Genomic DNA, 14,356 nt, shown 5'->3' with positions numbered 1-14,356 from the left:
TTCCCCCCATCGGTGATGTGTGTGGTCACCAATCAGAGCGTGCATTTCCGTTGAGTCTTAGTCTTGGAAGGGGGTTTGCGTTGAGAGGACCTGGCCACTTGCCTTGATGTTTCCTAGGGGAGCGATTTTGTTTGTTCTTCTAGTAACAGTCCATCTGCCTTCATTTTTCCTGCAGCTCTTTCTTTCAAGAGGTATTTTTTATTCTTCTAGCCGCTCCAGGTTGGTCTGCTCATCCTTTCAAGTGGAGATTTCTCATCTCTGGAGATCTGGATGTGGTTCCGGTTTCTACCTATAGTTTTGTGTATCTATATTTACTTTTTTAAAAAAAGTTTTTATTGTGAATTATGTGATAGTGTACATGGGAGAACATTAGCTTTACATTCATCCTATCATGTATCGTTTCATTGCCATGATTACAGTCCCCTCCATGCATCATCAACCAACCAAAGGGTATACCCCGCAAGCCTGCCCGTGGGTTAGTCAGCACACAGCCCCTCTCCCTCTCTGGGTCTAGAGTCCCCAGACGCTCCATCTCACCACGTTATCATCTCTGCCTCCATCTCTGGTGTCACTGCTTCTCTGGATAGGGTCCCACACTCCGCTCGTCTCCCTTGATGGTCCCAGGGACTGCTCCTGGACTATAAAGTCAACCACTCACCTCCTTTTGCTACAAAATGTCTACCTTTACATTTCCAACCCTCACAGTCAGTCCTGATAGCAGTTATTCACTCTTGTACCACAAGAATCCTATCCCCATCTCCTTTCATCGACCCCACCCAGACAGATTGGATACTGCTCAGTGGAGATTCTACTTTCCTCCACACCCTCTGGATCTAGGCTCTGTCTTGAAAGCTTGTAAGCCAGTCACTTTTTGCCTTTGTAGGCTCCCCATTTTGGGTGGCCAATGTCTGTCCAAGTTGCCCATCCCTGTCTACCCTGTGTTCTGAGGGGTTGGGGAAGATCCACGCTGTAAAGATTTGTTCCCTCTTTTGAGCTACTGCATCCATAGGTATAGGTCAAGTTCATCAAATTATATCAGATTGCTCTTTTTTTCCCTCTTCTTTCTTCTTCTAGTTGAGTTCTGATCAGCCATTGAAGCCAGGTCAAGTGGGTATTATCTGCAAGTGTGGGTGTTCTTGTGCATATGCCCTCACTTCTTATCAGCTGGACGCTTCACTCTTCACTCTAGTCCTCTGTGGCTGTGTCACTGTCTCTGGCCCCAGGGGTCCCCAGGTATTGCCATACTGCTGGCCAACCAGGTCTCCACCCGGATTCACAGAAGTCTATTGAATGTGGTTGAGCTTAGGTCACAGCTTCTTTGATGTTTTTCTCTCACTTCCCTTTATTGGTGACCAATGTGTTCACCAGTCAGACCACATGCCTGCTCGTGTGTTCCCCTTGAGTCTTAGTCTTGGAAGGGGGTTTGCCCTAAGGGGACCCGACCACTTGTCTTGATGTCACCTGGGCGAGAAACTTGCTTGTTCTTGTAGTAATCAGTCGGACTGCCGTTACTGTTTTTTATTTTTCCTGTCGGTCTTTCTTTCAAAAAGTATCTTCTGTTCTTCACTTCAAGCTGCTCCAAGCTGGTCTGCTTGTCCTTTCAAGTGGAGATTTCCCACCTCAGAAGATTTTGAATGGGGTTCAGGATTCCATGTATGGTCTTATGCAATGCAAAGGCTCTGCAGGAAGCCTCCTTCACTGGGCACAATGTAGCCCCATTTTAGGTATTCCAATCAGTTACAGGCAGGCAGAAGATGGACTTACAAGCTTTCTATGGTGATGTTTCTGGCTATTCCTTTCTCTCCCCCTCAAGTGTCTATTTTAAAATGGTATGCCAGGGAAACCAAGATTCAAAAGACATCCAAGCATCTTAACATTATTTTCCCCCTTTTACCCATTCAAACCATGCCTCGATCCCTGTATCCCAGAGCCCTGTTGTTCCAAGGTTGTACATACGTCATTATTTACCTCTGTCCCACTTAGCCCATGCAAACCTGCCTACCTGTTCTCCCACCCTCCTTGTTCTTCCATTCTCCTCCCCCTACATTAACTTTTTTTATTTTAAGGACCTTTATTGAATTATAACTTATCAACCATAAAATTCACCCATTTTGAAAGTGCAATTTCATGATTTTTAGTGAATTTAGAGTTGTATAACAGTCACCATAATTCAGTTTTATAACATTTTCATCACCTCAAAAAGATCCTTCCCTACATTTACCTTTAAACCCTTCAACATGGCTTTTCTGAGGAAAGAAATAAGGTTAAAATACTGCAATTAAAAAAAAAAAAAGACAATATAAACTCAGAAGTGTTTTTCTGTATAATTCGTATCTTCTAGTCTCTGTCTTCTAGCTGCCATGATTCCAGTCCTGGTGTGGCACCATAGGATAAGCACTTGACCTCAGGGTTGGTTTGAACCACAAGGTTGGCAGCTCAAACTCACCAACTGCTCCTCGGAAATTGTATACAGGGGCACTATGTGTCAGGACTGACTTGGCAGTACTGAACAACCACCACAACAACAATGTTCCATAGGGAGGATGAAGCACAAGAAAGTGTTTACCATCCACAAGTTTATAATACAGTTTGGGAAATGATTGATGTACTCCAACAACAGTTGATTCCTGTGTGTGTGTGCTGCGATTGCCATCAATTGTCAAGATTTCTGACAGGAAACCAGAGGGAAGCAGTCACCTTGTAAATTGGGGAGCTTATGAGTGACATATAACCCTGGTGTGGCGCTGTGGGATAATGCACTGGATTGTGAGGTCGGTTTGAACCTCAAGGTCAGCAGTTCAAACCTACCAGCTGTTCCTTGGAAACCTTATATAGGGTCACTATGAGTTGAAACCAACTCAATGACACTTAACAACAACAATGAGTGACATGGAAGTTGAAGTAGGGCTACTTTAAGAATGGCTCTGTTTAAACTGTAGAAGGGAATGTCAGGCAAGTGGACTGGTATGAGCAAAGGCAGCATAACTCACATAGTTTTGAGTTCAGAGGGATAGATTTGACTGGCTAGAGTAAAGGAGTAGTAGGCAGTGAGGCTGGAGGCAGTTTGGAGTCCAATTTTTGAGGGTTTTGAAGAGGAGAGCTCCAGTAGTTAAATGATTAATGTGGTGGCACAATGGGTAAGATACTTTGTGTTGGGGTGCAGGGATGACTGAGAGTATTTGGATACTTACCCAGAAGTACACTTTGTAAGTCTAAGGGACTGAACTCCCAGGGATTGTCAGAAGACACTTTTGGATTCAGGTGGAATTAGTTAGCAAGTAGGGGAGAAAGGAGAGAAGCCAGGATGAGTACCTTTGTGAGCTTGATGACTGGTAGAGTCCCTGGTTTTGAGGAGAAGACAGAATTCTGTTTTAGATACGTTAGCTGTGAGGTGATGGTGGTAAGGTCAGGTATCAATGGCTGGAGAAGCCTGAAACCCAAGATGTAGAATGCACTGGCATGAAGACAACAGTTGAAATAACAGGAGGGATTAGCATCAAAGGAAAACTCAGAAAGAAAGGGGCAAGGAGAAACTAAGGCAAAAGGCATGATCAGAGGGGTAGGAGGGAAACAAGGATCCACTAGAAAAGTGGAGCACACAGCAAGAGTAGATGGTGGGCAGATGAGTATTTTTTGTACAACTTATATTAATTTATCACACTGCCTTGCTTGTTTGGCCTGCTCCTTATTCTCATTATTAGTAAGTTGGCAAGGTAAAAATACATAGCCTTGATATTGATGCCTGCAGATTTGTAAGAATTTTATCTTCCTTTCTTGATTTAAGCATTTTGTATTCAAAACACAATAAACACCAACTTTTGTTTTTTCTCAAGTCCTTTCCCCTGATTCATACTTTGTTCTCTACTGTTCTACCGTATAGCTATTTTTCTTCTTGGGTTTGGTCATTTTTTTCTTCATTCAGTATATTATTGGATTTGGAGGGTCAGCAACTGAGCTGGAGATGCTAAGTGGCAACCGCTCTGCTGTTTGAAGCGATGTGGCATCGGTACAACAGGGGCTGTCCAGGTTCTGGGCTAGCTCCAGTAACTAACTATGCCTGTGTCTGCAAACTTTCTCTTTAAAGAAAATTAAATAAAACCCTTCTAGTCCTCTTCATATTTTGGGGGTAGTAATGTCATTTGTGTTTGAAGCTAGTGGTGAGGAGGGCGGAGTGAGGAGAAGCGAGGGGGTGGAGATGGGAAGCAGAGAAGGAATCAGAGAGAGAAATTTTTATTGAGGGAGGGTTTGCTGGGTTTATGGGAGGGAATCTCTCCCCTCCTCCCCATTCGGATTTGAAAGGGCCGGTGAATCTTTGATTAGGTGCAGGTCAAAAGAATTTACACATTGTGACCTTAATAACTAGAGGTGATTGGCAGGCGGGCTGTGGGGAGGGGCCCCTGCGGGCCCCTTTCATCTCACTTAGCACAGAACAGAGACAATGGGCCAGCCGATTTTCCTTGTTGTTCCTTGTTTGAAAAGGTCTGGTGTCTCTACTAGGTACCTGTGACATGGGGGTCTTGATTGGGGTCTCATAAAGGCCCAGCCAGTATGTCCAAAGGCCAAGAGTACAAAAGCAAGCAGTGGGTGGGGGTCTCAGCTGACCACTGAAGAAGGGAGGGGAGGGCCCTGGAGGCAGTGGAGGGAGAAGCAACCCCCGATGGGAGCCCTTAGAGAGGGAGGGAAGGAGGGGGCCAGAGAGGGGCCATTTTTGTCCCTAACTCATCAAGCACATCTGCAGAATTGTCCAAGCTGCTGCCTCCCGGTTTCAAAAGAAAAAAATGATCGTTTGATAAACCGTCACCGATTCACCACTTTCTCACAAGGGTGGGAGCCCCAGCCCTGACCTCTGTATGATTTCACGTCAGGACCAGGCTTTCTTGTCCTCACCTCCAAATTTCTAGAGAAACTTTGAAATGTATCCTGTGGTTTTCTCTCTCCCTGCTTTCACCATTTCTCACCGTCATCTCCCTACTGGCTTCTGTTTTCTCCCTGGGCACTCCAGAGTGTAGGCGAGTAATTAGTCCCCTCTTTCTGGGGCACAATGCAGCCAGAGTGTTTGACAGACCCCTTCCAATGCTTGCAGAGCCAGGGGCTTGGAGGGAAGGACCAGGTGGTGTGTGCAGTATGTTCCAGGCCTGGTAAATCACTGGGGGACTGGGGGCCCAGGAACTGTGTGCTCCTGCTTCTTGAAGGAATGTGCAGAGGTGCATGCATTTGATGGACCCCCCAAACAATGCTGGCATTTTTTTTTCCCAAGGCAGAGGCATCTTGCCCATGAAAATACTGCTGAGCTCAGGGCCCAGGCAGGAACTCTTACCACTGGGATGGCATTATTTCCTACCCTGTGCCTAGTCGATTGGACCTAACATGGGAGACCAACAGGCCGCGTCTCCTGAGAGCCCGCCCAATCATTGTATCCAACGTGTGCTCACCCTCTGCCCTGTCAGTTTTGTGTGTTCACAGAGTGTTGATTTTAATGCAGGCCTGTGTTGGTTGGAGAGGCCAGGCTTGGGGGGGTGGGGGGGAGTGGGCGCACAGGTCTTTGTCTTGCAGGGCATCTTCTTGGAGGGTCTTCAGCTCTGCAGGTTAGTGGCAGATTTGAGAGGTAGGAGGAGATGCCAACTCTGGCTGGCAGAGGATTGCCCCATCCGTGCGTCTGTCACAGAGCCCATGGAGTGCCTAGAAAACAAGAGCATCATGGAATGCTCAGGCACACGCTTGCTTGGCATCCCATCAGTCCTTAAGCGGGGTGGTTAGTTCTACCACATAGGCTGCAAGCTTGGAGTAAATTCAATGCCCTGGTGTTGAAATCTGGCAGGACATAGATTGTGAGCCTTGCGGAGCTAGGGTAGGGCCTTGTTTGCAGGGGTTCAGTGGGAGGCAGGACAGCAGGAAAGGGAGCTGGGAGGCCTGCTGCAGATAACTTCCCAGTAGTTGGGAAGGGTCAGGAGGAAAAAGAGACAAAGGGTCAGGCAGAACATGCATGCCATCACAAGTGTTCACCTACAGCACTTGAAGGGGAAGTCCCTGAAACTAGGGATTCCATGGGAGGCACTGTTCTCACTGAGAAGTATTAGGCTCCAGGCTTAGGTAGAACCACTAGAGACTGTTGAGTGGAGTGTTTTCTGTCTGTACCACTTGTCTCCCTGAAGTATAGCCGCATGAGGAGTTGTGGGGTGAGTCTCTAACCTCCCTGAAGCCTTGTCCTTTTGGGTGAGGGGCTGTGTGGATGGGACTCAAGTATGTGAGCTGTGGAGCATCAACCTAAATGTGGCCGCTCTACTCCTGGGAAAGCGAACCCTGGGAATGCGTGTGGGTAAGGACATTGCCATGCCCACATCCCACCATATAGGTCTGTCAACTGTTATGGTGCTAGGGGAAGGGGACTTTCCTTGGAGGAATCCAGTTTTTAGAACAGGGCTGTGCCTACACTCTTCATGTGGATCAGAGACAGACATACAGCCTGGCCACCTGAGATGGGGCAGCCCTGGGAGGCATCCCACTAAGGTGTTCATGAGCACAGCCTCTCTGTGCAGCTCTTGGCAGCTTCTGCTCATCTGGGAAATTAGTGTCAGTCACACTGCCAGCTCTGTGAGGGAAAGAAGCTGGAACTCCAGGCCTGTAGGCTGGGGAGGTTAAGTTCCAAAGTGGTCCACCAATAAGGACAACTCCTGCTTTGGGTCACATTTGCAAATGTGAAATAGAGGAAATAGAGGTCCCAACAATACTCAGCCTCTCCCTTTTTCCTTTACTGTTCTTTTCCCTGAATGTTTCCAAATGCTACTTCCCTCTTCCTTCTCTCTTCCATCTTGTGGACAGCAAGCACATGAAGAGCAGGAGAGAGACAGAGACAATGTGATGGGTGTGATGCTGGGGGGCAGGGAGCCTCTTAAGATTGTAGGGAGCACAGTCATCTGCTAGGCTGTTCTGATAGAGCCTGGCTGGGAGGGCACCAACAGATCATAACCATAACATGCAAACTCGATGGAGGCGAGAGAGGAAAGTATGGGAACAAATTAGATATATCTATAGGGGGTGTTCAACTGGAAAAAATGAGTATTTCTTATTAATTGGAACACAGGGCATTTCATTACAAAGTTTCATTACAAGGGGCAGAGTGTAGTAGGCCTCTTTGGGGGATTCCCTGAGTTGGTTTTTTCCCTTTAAAAGTATAATTGCATTTGGGATGGAGGAAGAGGCAGGAATAGCTCTGGGTGACTCTGTGGAGGGTCCAGAAATTGTAAGCAGTGTGAAGCAGGATAGGTGAGGTAAAGATGCCCCCTGGAAGATGCATGTTGTTGTTGTGAAGTGCCATCAAGTTGGTTCCGACTCATAGTGACCCTGTATAGGGTTTCCTAGGAGCGGTTGACGAACTTGAACTACCTACTTTGTGGTTCAAACTGACCTTGCAGTCCGGTACATTAACCTACAGTGCCACGCCAGGGAGGTGCATAGAGGCCTAGAAAGGAAAAGGAACAGACATGGGTGGGTGTGGGATGGGATGTAACTTCTGGAACCAAGACTGAGGGAATTGGAATGACAACAATGTGGGCCAGAAAACCTTACTTTCTGGGAGACCTGATACTTGATGGGTTTAGCTTTTGTATTCAAAATAGAAAATGGTGGGATTCAAATGCAGCATAAAAGTCTGAGAAAACTGCTGTTTCCCAGCACACACAGGGAGGGACTGGAGGGAGCTTGACCTCTAACTGGGCCTGGTGGGTTGTATAGCCTGTTCTGTAGGAGCAGGGCTGGACTGGGCCTGTGTTATTGGAGTTAGCCAGGGGAGCTAGTCTTTAAAGTTCTGACTCTTCTTCTTTTCTACTGGCCCCGTGCTCACATCTGAAGTATAATCAGTACCACTAAAACTCATCCAGAGCATTTGCTCAAAGAAATTCCTTGTGTAGATTTTGCCTATCAGCCCTGCTGTCTGGTATTAATTGTTCTCAGGGAAGCCGAGGAAAGGTACCATTTTGTCACGGGGGAGTTTCTCCCATAGCTAAATAACAAAGTCTAAGTTATTTAGAATCAGTGTTTGTTGTGACTTCATGAAAGGCTTAGAGTTTTTGCTTCTACTACAAGTCTATGCTTAGTTCGATCTTCCTAAGGTACCTGGGACTTTAAATACACAGATTGTCTTCCTGCAGTTGGTATAGCTTAATCTGATAGGTATCTGACCCTTTTCTTCTGGGACCTCCCTGGTGATTGGGTAAACCTGGAATTTATGAGCCCACCAAGCACCTGTAGCAGCAGCTTGTTTCATTCTTCATCTTCTCCCCTTTTCTCCCCTTTCCTCCTCATAAAGAGCAAAGAATATCCCCTTGTGCACTTTCTACTTCCTCAAAGAAAAGGAGAAGAGATGATTAGAGGAAGCAATTAGCACATCCTGAAACTCAACTGAGCCAAAACTACTAGCCTATTTACTTTTGTAAGCACAGGTCCTATCCCCTTCTCTGAGTGTATGTGTGTCTTGGCAACTGTAAGTATGTTTCAGGGTGTCAGGCACTTCCTTAGTCTTTGGATACCCTCACACCGAGCAAGAACAATCTCTCCTGAGATGAATCACATGTAATCAATCCTCTGCCTTTCACCTTCATTACTTTGGGCTGATATTACTACTTCTTCAGGGACAGAGCCACCTCAAGAAACCAATTTTGGTATGAAAGAGTAGAGTGTATGTGGATTCTTAAAGCCATGGGTTCCATTGTTTCCTTTTCCCTGGACTGTGGAGAAGGAACTCGGAGTCTAGTGTTTGTCAATTACTGTGCTTCCTGAAGTTCTTTTATTCTTCTCTGCTGCACAAGATCTCTTTAAAGTGTTGAAGAGCAAAAATATCAGTTCGAGGACTAAGGTGTGCCTGACCCAAGCCATTATATTTTCAACACTCTGAGATGCATGTGAAAATTGGACAATGAATAAGGAAGACAGCAGAAGAATTGATGCCTTTGAGTTATGGTGTTGGAGAAGAATATTCAAAGTACTGTGGACTGCTAGAAGAACAAACAAATCTGTGTTGGAAGAAGTACAGCTAGAATGCTCCATAGAAGCCAGGATATTGAGACTTTGTCTCTCTAATTCAGACATGTTATCAAGAGGGACCAGTCCCTGAAGAAGGACATCATGCTTGGTAAAATGGAGGGTCAGCGAAAAAGAGGAAGACACCTAAGGAGATGGATTGGCACAATGGTAGCAGCAGTGAACTCAAGTGGAAAAATTGTGAGGATGGTACAGGACTGGGCAGTGTTTCGTTCTGTTGTGCATAGGGTTGCTATGAGTGGAAAGTGACTCCTTGGCACCTAGCAACAACAACAAGGTTATCTTTTATTCAGTCTTCTCCTTAGGACTCCCCTTCCTCCCTTCCCTGTAAATTCTCATCCTGTTGATGGCCGAGTACATGGAACTGTCATTTTCTGGAAGAAGTTGCATACTTCTCAAGCAAATCTTAATGGGTGGTTGTGGTTGTATGTGGGAATGCAGAACCTGAGCATAGAGAAGAAAGCAGGAGGCCTCATGCTACTCAGGGCCCTGTCTCTGCTGGTGGCAGCTGACCTGTGGATCCCAAGCAGGTTTTCATCTGCATCTAAAATCTTTTGCTTTTCCACAGAATGAGTAGAATATTGGGAGAAGAATGGAAAGTTGGTTTTCTCCAGAAATGTTTGATTGGAGGAGTCTTTAAATCAGTAGCTAGCAGTGCCCAGTCCCTGGTATAGGAGTGGTGTAGGAATGAATGCCTGGAGTGAGGTGGGTCCCTTAGTCAGTAAGTCAGAAATGTTTGCACTCCATCCTAAGTGGCTTAGAAAGAAAGCTTCCAATCAAATGGCCTTTTTAGTATCCTTAAGGCTTTTTTTCCAAAAGGCATAACCTATAGTTTTTATGGTTTGTGATTTCAGAAATGCATGTCTGAAACATGTTACCAGAAAAGATCTATTCCAAGACTATAGGGAATCTGGTGTTGAGTGGATTGAGCTAAACTTAAGGAACTGAATAGGATGGTCAGACAGCTCTTTAGGGGAGGGATTCTCAGACATAGGAGTGACTTCAATTCCTATGTGAAAAGCTCTCCTACTTCAAAGACCCAGTGAGAATGGTTTATCCCTTCATGCTTTCTGAAGTGGTAGTTGCCCTAGGAAGGCCTGGAGTCAGTGCTCGGGGGCCCAGTGGAGAGCAGCTGACAGAGGTGGAATGAACTGTGGGAGAGGGTTCCATTCCCTGCATGAAGGAAGCAGATAGTGGATGTCGCTGTTGGAATCCCCTTCTCACATTGTATGAGTCCCTGCCTAGGTCTGGGGCCAGGAGGACTTCATTCTGGCAGCCCCTGGATTTCTGTCAGGCTTCCATTTGGAAAGCCCTACAGATTCATGACTGGCAGGATTACACAGGGATGTGTAGACTGAGGGAGTTTGAGGTCCTAGGGTTTCATGATAGGTTGACTGATGTCATGTTTGTACCCAATCCTTAACCATCACCACCACTCCTCTTAGGAGGAAGAAAACTTTCCTCTAGACCTCTTGGGACTGATGCTGGTCCACTGGGACTCAGTGGTTCAGAAGGTGGGGGATAGGCATTAGGTGCTGTGGGATCACTGTTGGCTGTTTATGACCTGCGTCTGGTCTTGGAAATTAATTGGATTGCAGAAACAACTTCCTTTTATTATTTTTCCAAACCAGCTAAATATCCTAAAACCAAAATTTAAAACCCCCAAATGTTTCATTCTTCTCCCTCTCCTTGTGGCTTTATTTGCTGGACAGTGGAAAGTACTTACCCTAGCCTCCTTTGGGTTCCTATGCTGAACAAAGTGAGAAACCCAGGGAAGGAGGAAGCAAGTGCCAATAAGGCTGTCCACTGCCCCTCTCAGCTCTATGTCCCCTGGCCTGCCCCAGCCGCCTCACAGTCTGGGCCTTAGCCCAAGCAAGTAAAGACGCGTTGAACAGCAACAAGTCCCAGCTTTGTTGGGCCTGTGAGGGAAATGCTTTCAGGAGCCCAGGGATCTCCTCTGAGAACCACCTGTGCCTCCCGCCCTCCTGCCTAGCCTCCTGGCACCAGGATCTCTGTGTTCCAGCCAGGAGGCTGATGGTGGGGAACAAGGGGCAGGAGAGGCAAAGGGGCCTATGGCCAGGCTGTGGTCAGCTTGAGGGGGCTCAAATTCCAATTTCTTCCTTCAAGACTCCTGGCTTGGCTCAGAATCTCCTGAGGCTCTGGTCAGGTTAAATTTGTTTCATCCATCATTAGCATTGACCATCATCTTCTGAAGTGGTCTACAGAATAGGGAAAGGGAATCCGAGGTCTCTCTTCCTTCTTACCTCAGTTCTCGGTGCTTCAAGAGGGGAGTAGTACAGTCTCCCTTTGATAAAGAATCCAAGTGACTGTTGACTGACCAATGATGATGAGAATGGCTGTTGAAGGAGCTCCCAGTAAATGCTAGGGACTATGCTAAACACTTTAAATCTCATTTAATCCTCTCAAATTGGTGCTGCCACCATCCCCATTTTACAAGAAAGGAAACTGAGGCCTAAAAGAGGTTAATTAACATGCCCAAAGTTACATCTCTTGCACTGGATGTATATCCAGGTTTGAACCCTGGCATCTGACTGCAGAGCTTATGCTACTTAGTTAACTACTGTGCTTCACTGCTGCCCTCTCCACAGTGCTCTCTTACTTGGGATTAGAATTTGTTGATTGTCTTGAGTTGCTTCCAGACTTTTTGCTTGTTTGTTTATTTTAATGAATTTAGGGTTTGACTTTCCGGCTGGACCTAAAGTTATGTAAGGGCAAGTCTCTGTGATATTTATTTTTCCTGTCTACCCCAGCACCTTACAAAGGTAAGCCCTCAGGTGCTTATTGAAGGAATTATGTCCAGAAACTGCCCAGGCAAGGAAGGCCTTGTTCTGTGAGAGGAGTGCTCCATCCCAGAGCAGAGTCTTGCATTTGTCCCCAGGAGGTGTCTGAGGAAAAGGCTGGGAGAAGAAGGTGTCCTGTACAGAAAAAGGGACTTGCAGGTGGGATACAAGGCAGGTGCAGGCTCAGGAGGAAGATGAGAAGATGAAGTCTAGGTCAGTTGTTGCTGGAAGCGGAACCAGTTGTTCTGCATTGTCTTATAGGCTTGCTTGCCTCCTGCAAGTGGCTGGGCTGAGCTGGGCTGCTCCCAGAGGGGAAGAGCCTCCTTTATGAGTGGTGGTGATGTGAGGGCAGGCCTGACACCACTGAGAAACTGTGAGTGTTTGCACTAGCCACCCATACATTCTAGATTCTTCTGTAGGGAATCACTTGAAACGTACTCATTTGGTGAGGGTTGACAGGATAAGGGGGTGAGGTTCCTGGCAACCAATCCTGGCAAATGAAGGCATGGGAAGGGTGTAGCATATTGTAGTAGTTGTCATGGCTAGATCTTAATGCTGGACTACACACTCTGTGCTAAACTGCTCCAATTGCCCACTGAATGTAGTTGTCCTTGAGTATAGTCTTCCTGTCTCTCAGAGTAGCTAACTGACTCCAGCACTTGTGGTGAGGCACCATCCCATTTCTGTCTGTGTTACTGAAGGGCACAGAGACGGGCTGCAGAGCAGCAGCCTGGACTCTGGGAAGCTTGGCTTTGTTCCTTTTCATTGGTTCTGGATTCTTCTGGCACCCAGAATGAATAGTGGGAGAATATCTTGTTCAGAGTTTCCAGATAGGCTCTGAAGGTTTGTGTCATAGGCAGAGGGTCAGAGGCCACCTGGATGGGGATTCCCCCACTCCTCACCCCCAACCTGTGCTCTGTAAGAACAGACCTCTTGACTACCTGCTTTCCAAATCTATCATTTAATAATCATTCCATTATCTTTTCATTCCATGAAGTTTTTTTAAGCCACCTCATATTACAGGAGGTAGCTCACAAAAAGTGATCCTTTTTTTTTTTTTTAGAGTTGAAAAACAGTGTTTTGTACAACTCTCTCCCGTTTTACAGACAAGGAATTTGAGGCCTAAAGAGGATTAAAAGCTTGAGAGCAGCTGTGTTAGCACTGAGTGCAGCCCACTGTGTTCTCAGCTCCTTCAGTGCACCGCACTTCTGCTTGCCTTGGTGTCTGCCCTGGTCTCTGTTCCAGGCATTTTCTCCTGGCAGTGGTCTTGACTTGATTCTTACTCTCTCTCATCCATCTGCCATGCACAATTCAGTTATCAACCAGTCCTTCTGCTTCTGGGTCTATTCTTTCAAGGCCAACTGCTTCTCTCTTTGGACCTAGGGTCAGGGTTCCTCTCAGGCTGTTGTGAGAGACTGATGGGGTACTTACTGCTGGCTCTGCAGTTGTCCCTCCACTCCACAATGGAGCCCACATTCCAGCTTTTGGAAATAGCAGGACTGATCCCAGATAAGTCACATGCTGTTCTCACCCTTCAGTTCTCTAGCCTTGACACCACAGAGCTAAGCTGTGGAGACTTTCCTTTGGCCAGTGCTGGGTGTTAGGGGCTGCTGTGATGGCATGGCTTTCCTAGAGATAAGTGTCACAGGAGCTCTCCATGCTCCCAGGGGATTCTCTTTACTTCCATGTCCCCTTGACTCTGGGATGTGTGTGAAGGTCCCAAATGTGCTGTGAGCCCTGGCCATAGGCCCTCAGGGGAGACCAGAAAAGAGCTGGCACTGTGGTCACGCTGGCCCCATAGCCTCCTCCCTTCTCTCACCCCAGCTCAATCTACCACCCTTTATCCTACTCTTTGCCTCATAAATGTGGGTCTGTGGTGCTGGGAGCCAAATGCAAGTCAACTGTCTTGAGTGCCTCCACCTCCCAGAAAGCTATTTGGGGCCACTGGGCTTGACTGGAAAACATGGATTGGGTAGGTGACCATGTAGGTAAGGGACAGGCCCCAGTCCCAGCAGCCTTCTCTAGCCCTGGTCTGACTCACCATGGTGCCCAATTCAGAGGCCTCTTTTGTTTGACTTGTGCAGGGCAGCCCCAGTTCACCGCTCCCACATGCCGCCAGTTCCCCACCATTCACTGGGAAGGCTGAAAAGCCCTCAGCTAATTGCACCAGGGGCTGAAAATTACCACTTGCCTATGTTCCCTGCTGCTGAGGACATTTGTGTCACTGCTGTATTTAGGGGAAACAAAGACCCCCTGTGGGGAGAGCCCAGGTACGAATGTAGTGTGGGGGGAGTAATTGCAGTCTCTCCAAGGTGAAAGCTCTTGCTAAACTTCAGTAAGTCAATTAGGCTCTGGGGGGAGGGCAGAGACCCCCACAATAAACTGTTCGCACCAAGCAATTAAAGAAAATCATTTTTCTTTGAGGAGAGAAACTGCTTATTAGAAATTTTGTGGGTTCCCCCTTCTATCCCCACCATAGCCCCCCCTTGGGGATGAAACAACAAAACGCCTTCTTCAAT

The 14,356-nt window shown here is 46.9% G+C and overlaps 1 protein-coding gene across 1 annotated transcript in view; it reads left to right on the top strand.

Moving 5' to 3' along the window:
- The window catches only part of FBXW4 (F-box and WD repeat domain containing 4), a 108,000-nt gene that overhangs the window by 62,519 nt on the left and 31,125 nt on the right, over window positions 1-14,356 (top strand). The window lies entirely within an intron of this gene.

The sequence above is a fragment of the Chrysochloris asiatica genome, unplaced genomic scaffold (genome assembly GCF_000296735.1).
Source record: "Chrysochloris asiatica unplaced genomic scaffold, ChrAsi1.0 scaffold00003, whole genome shotgun sequence".
NCBI classification, from domain to species: Eukaryota; Metazoa; Chordata; class Mammalia; order Afrosoricida; family Chrysochloridae; genus Chrysochloris; species Chrysochloris asiatica.
This window is presented reverse-complemented; position numbering and strand designations above follow the sequence as displayed.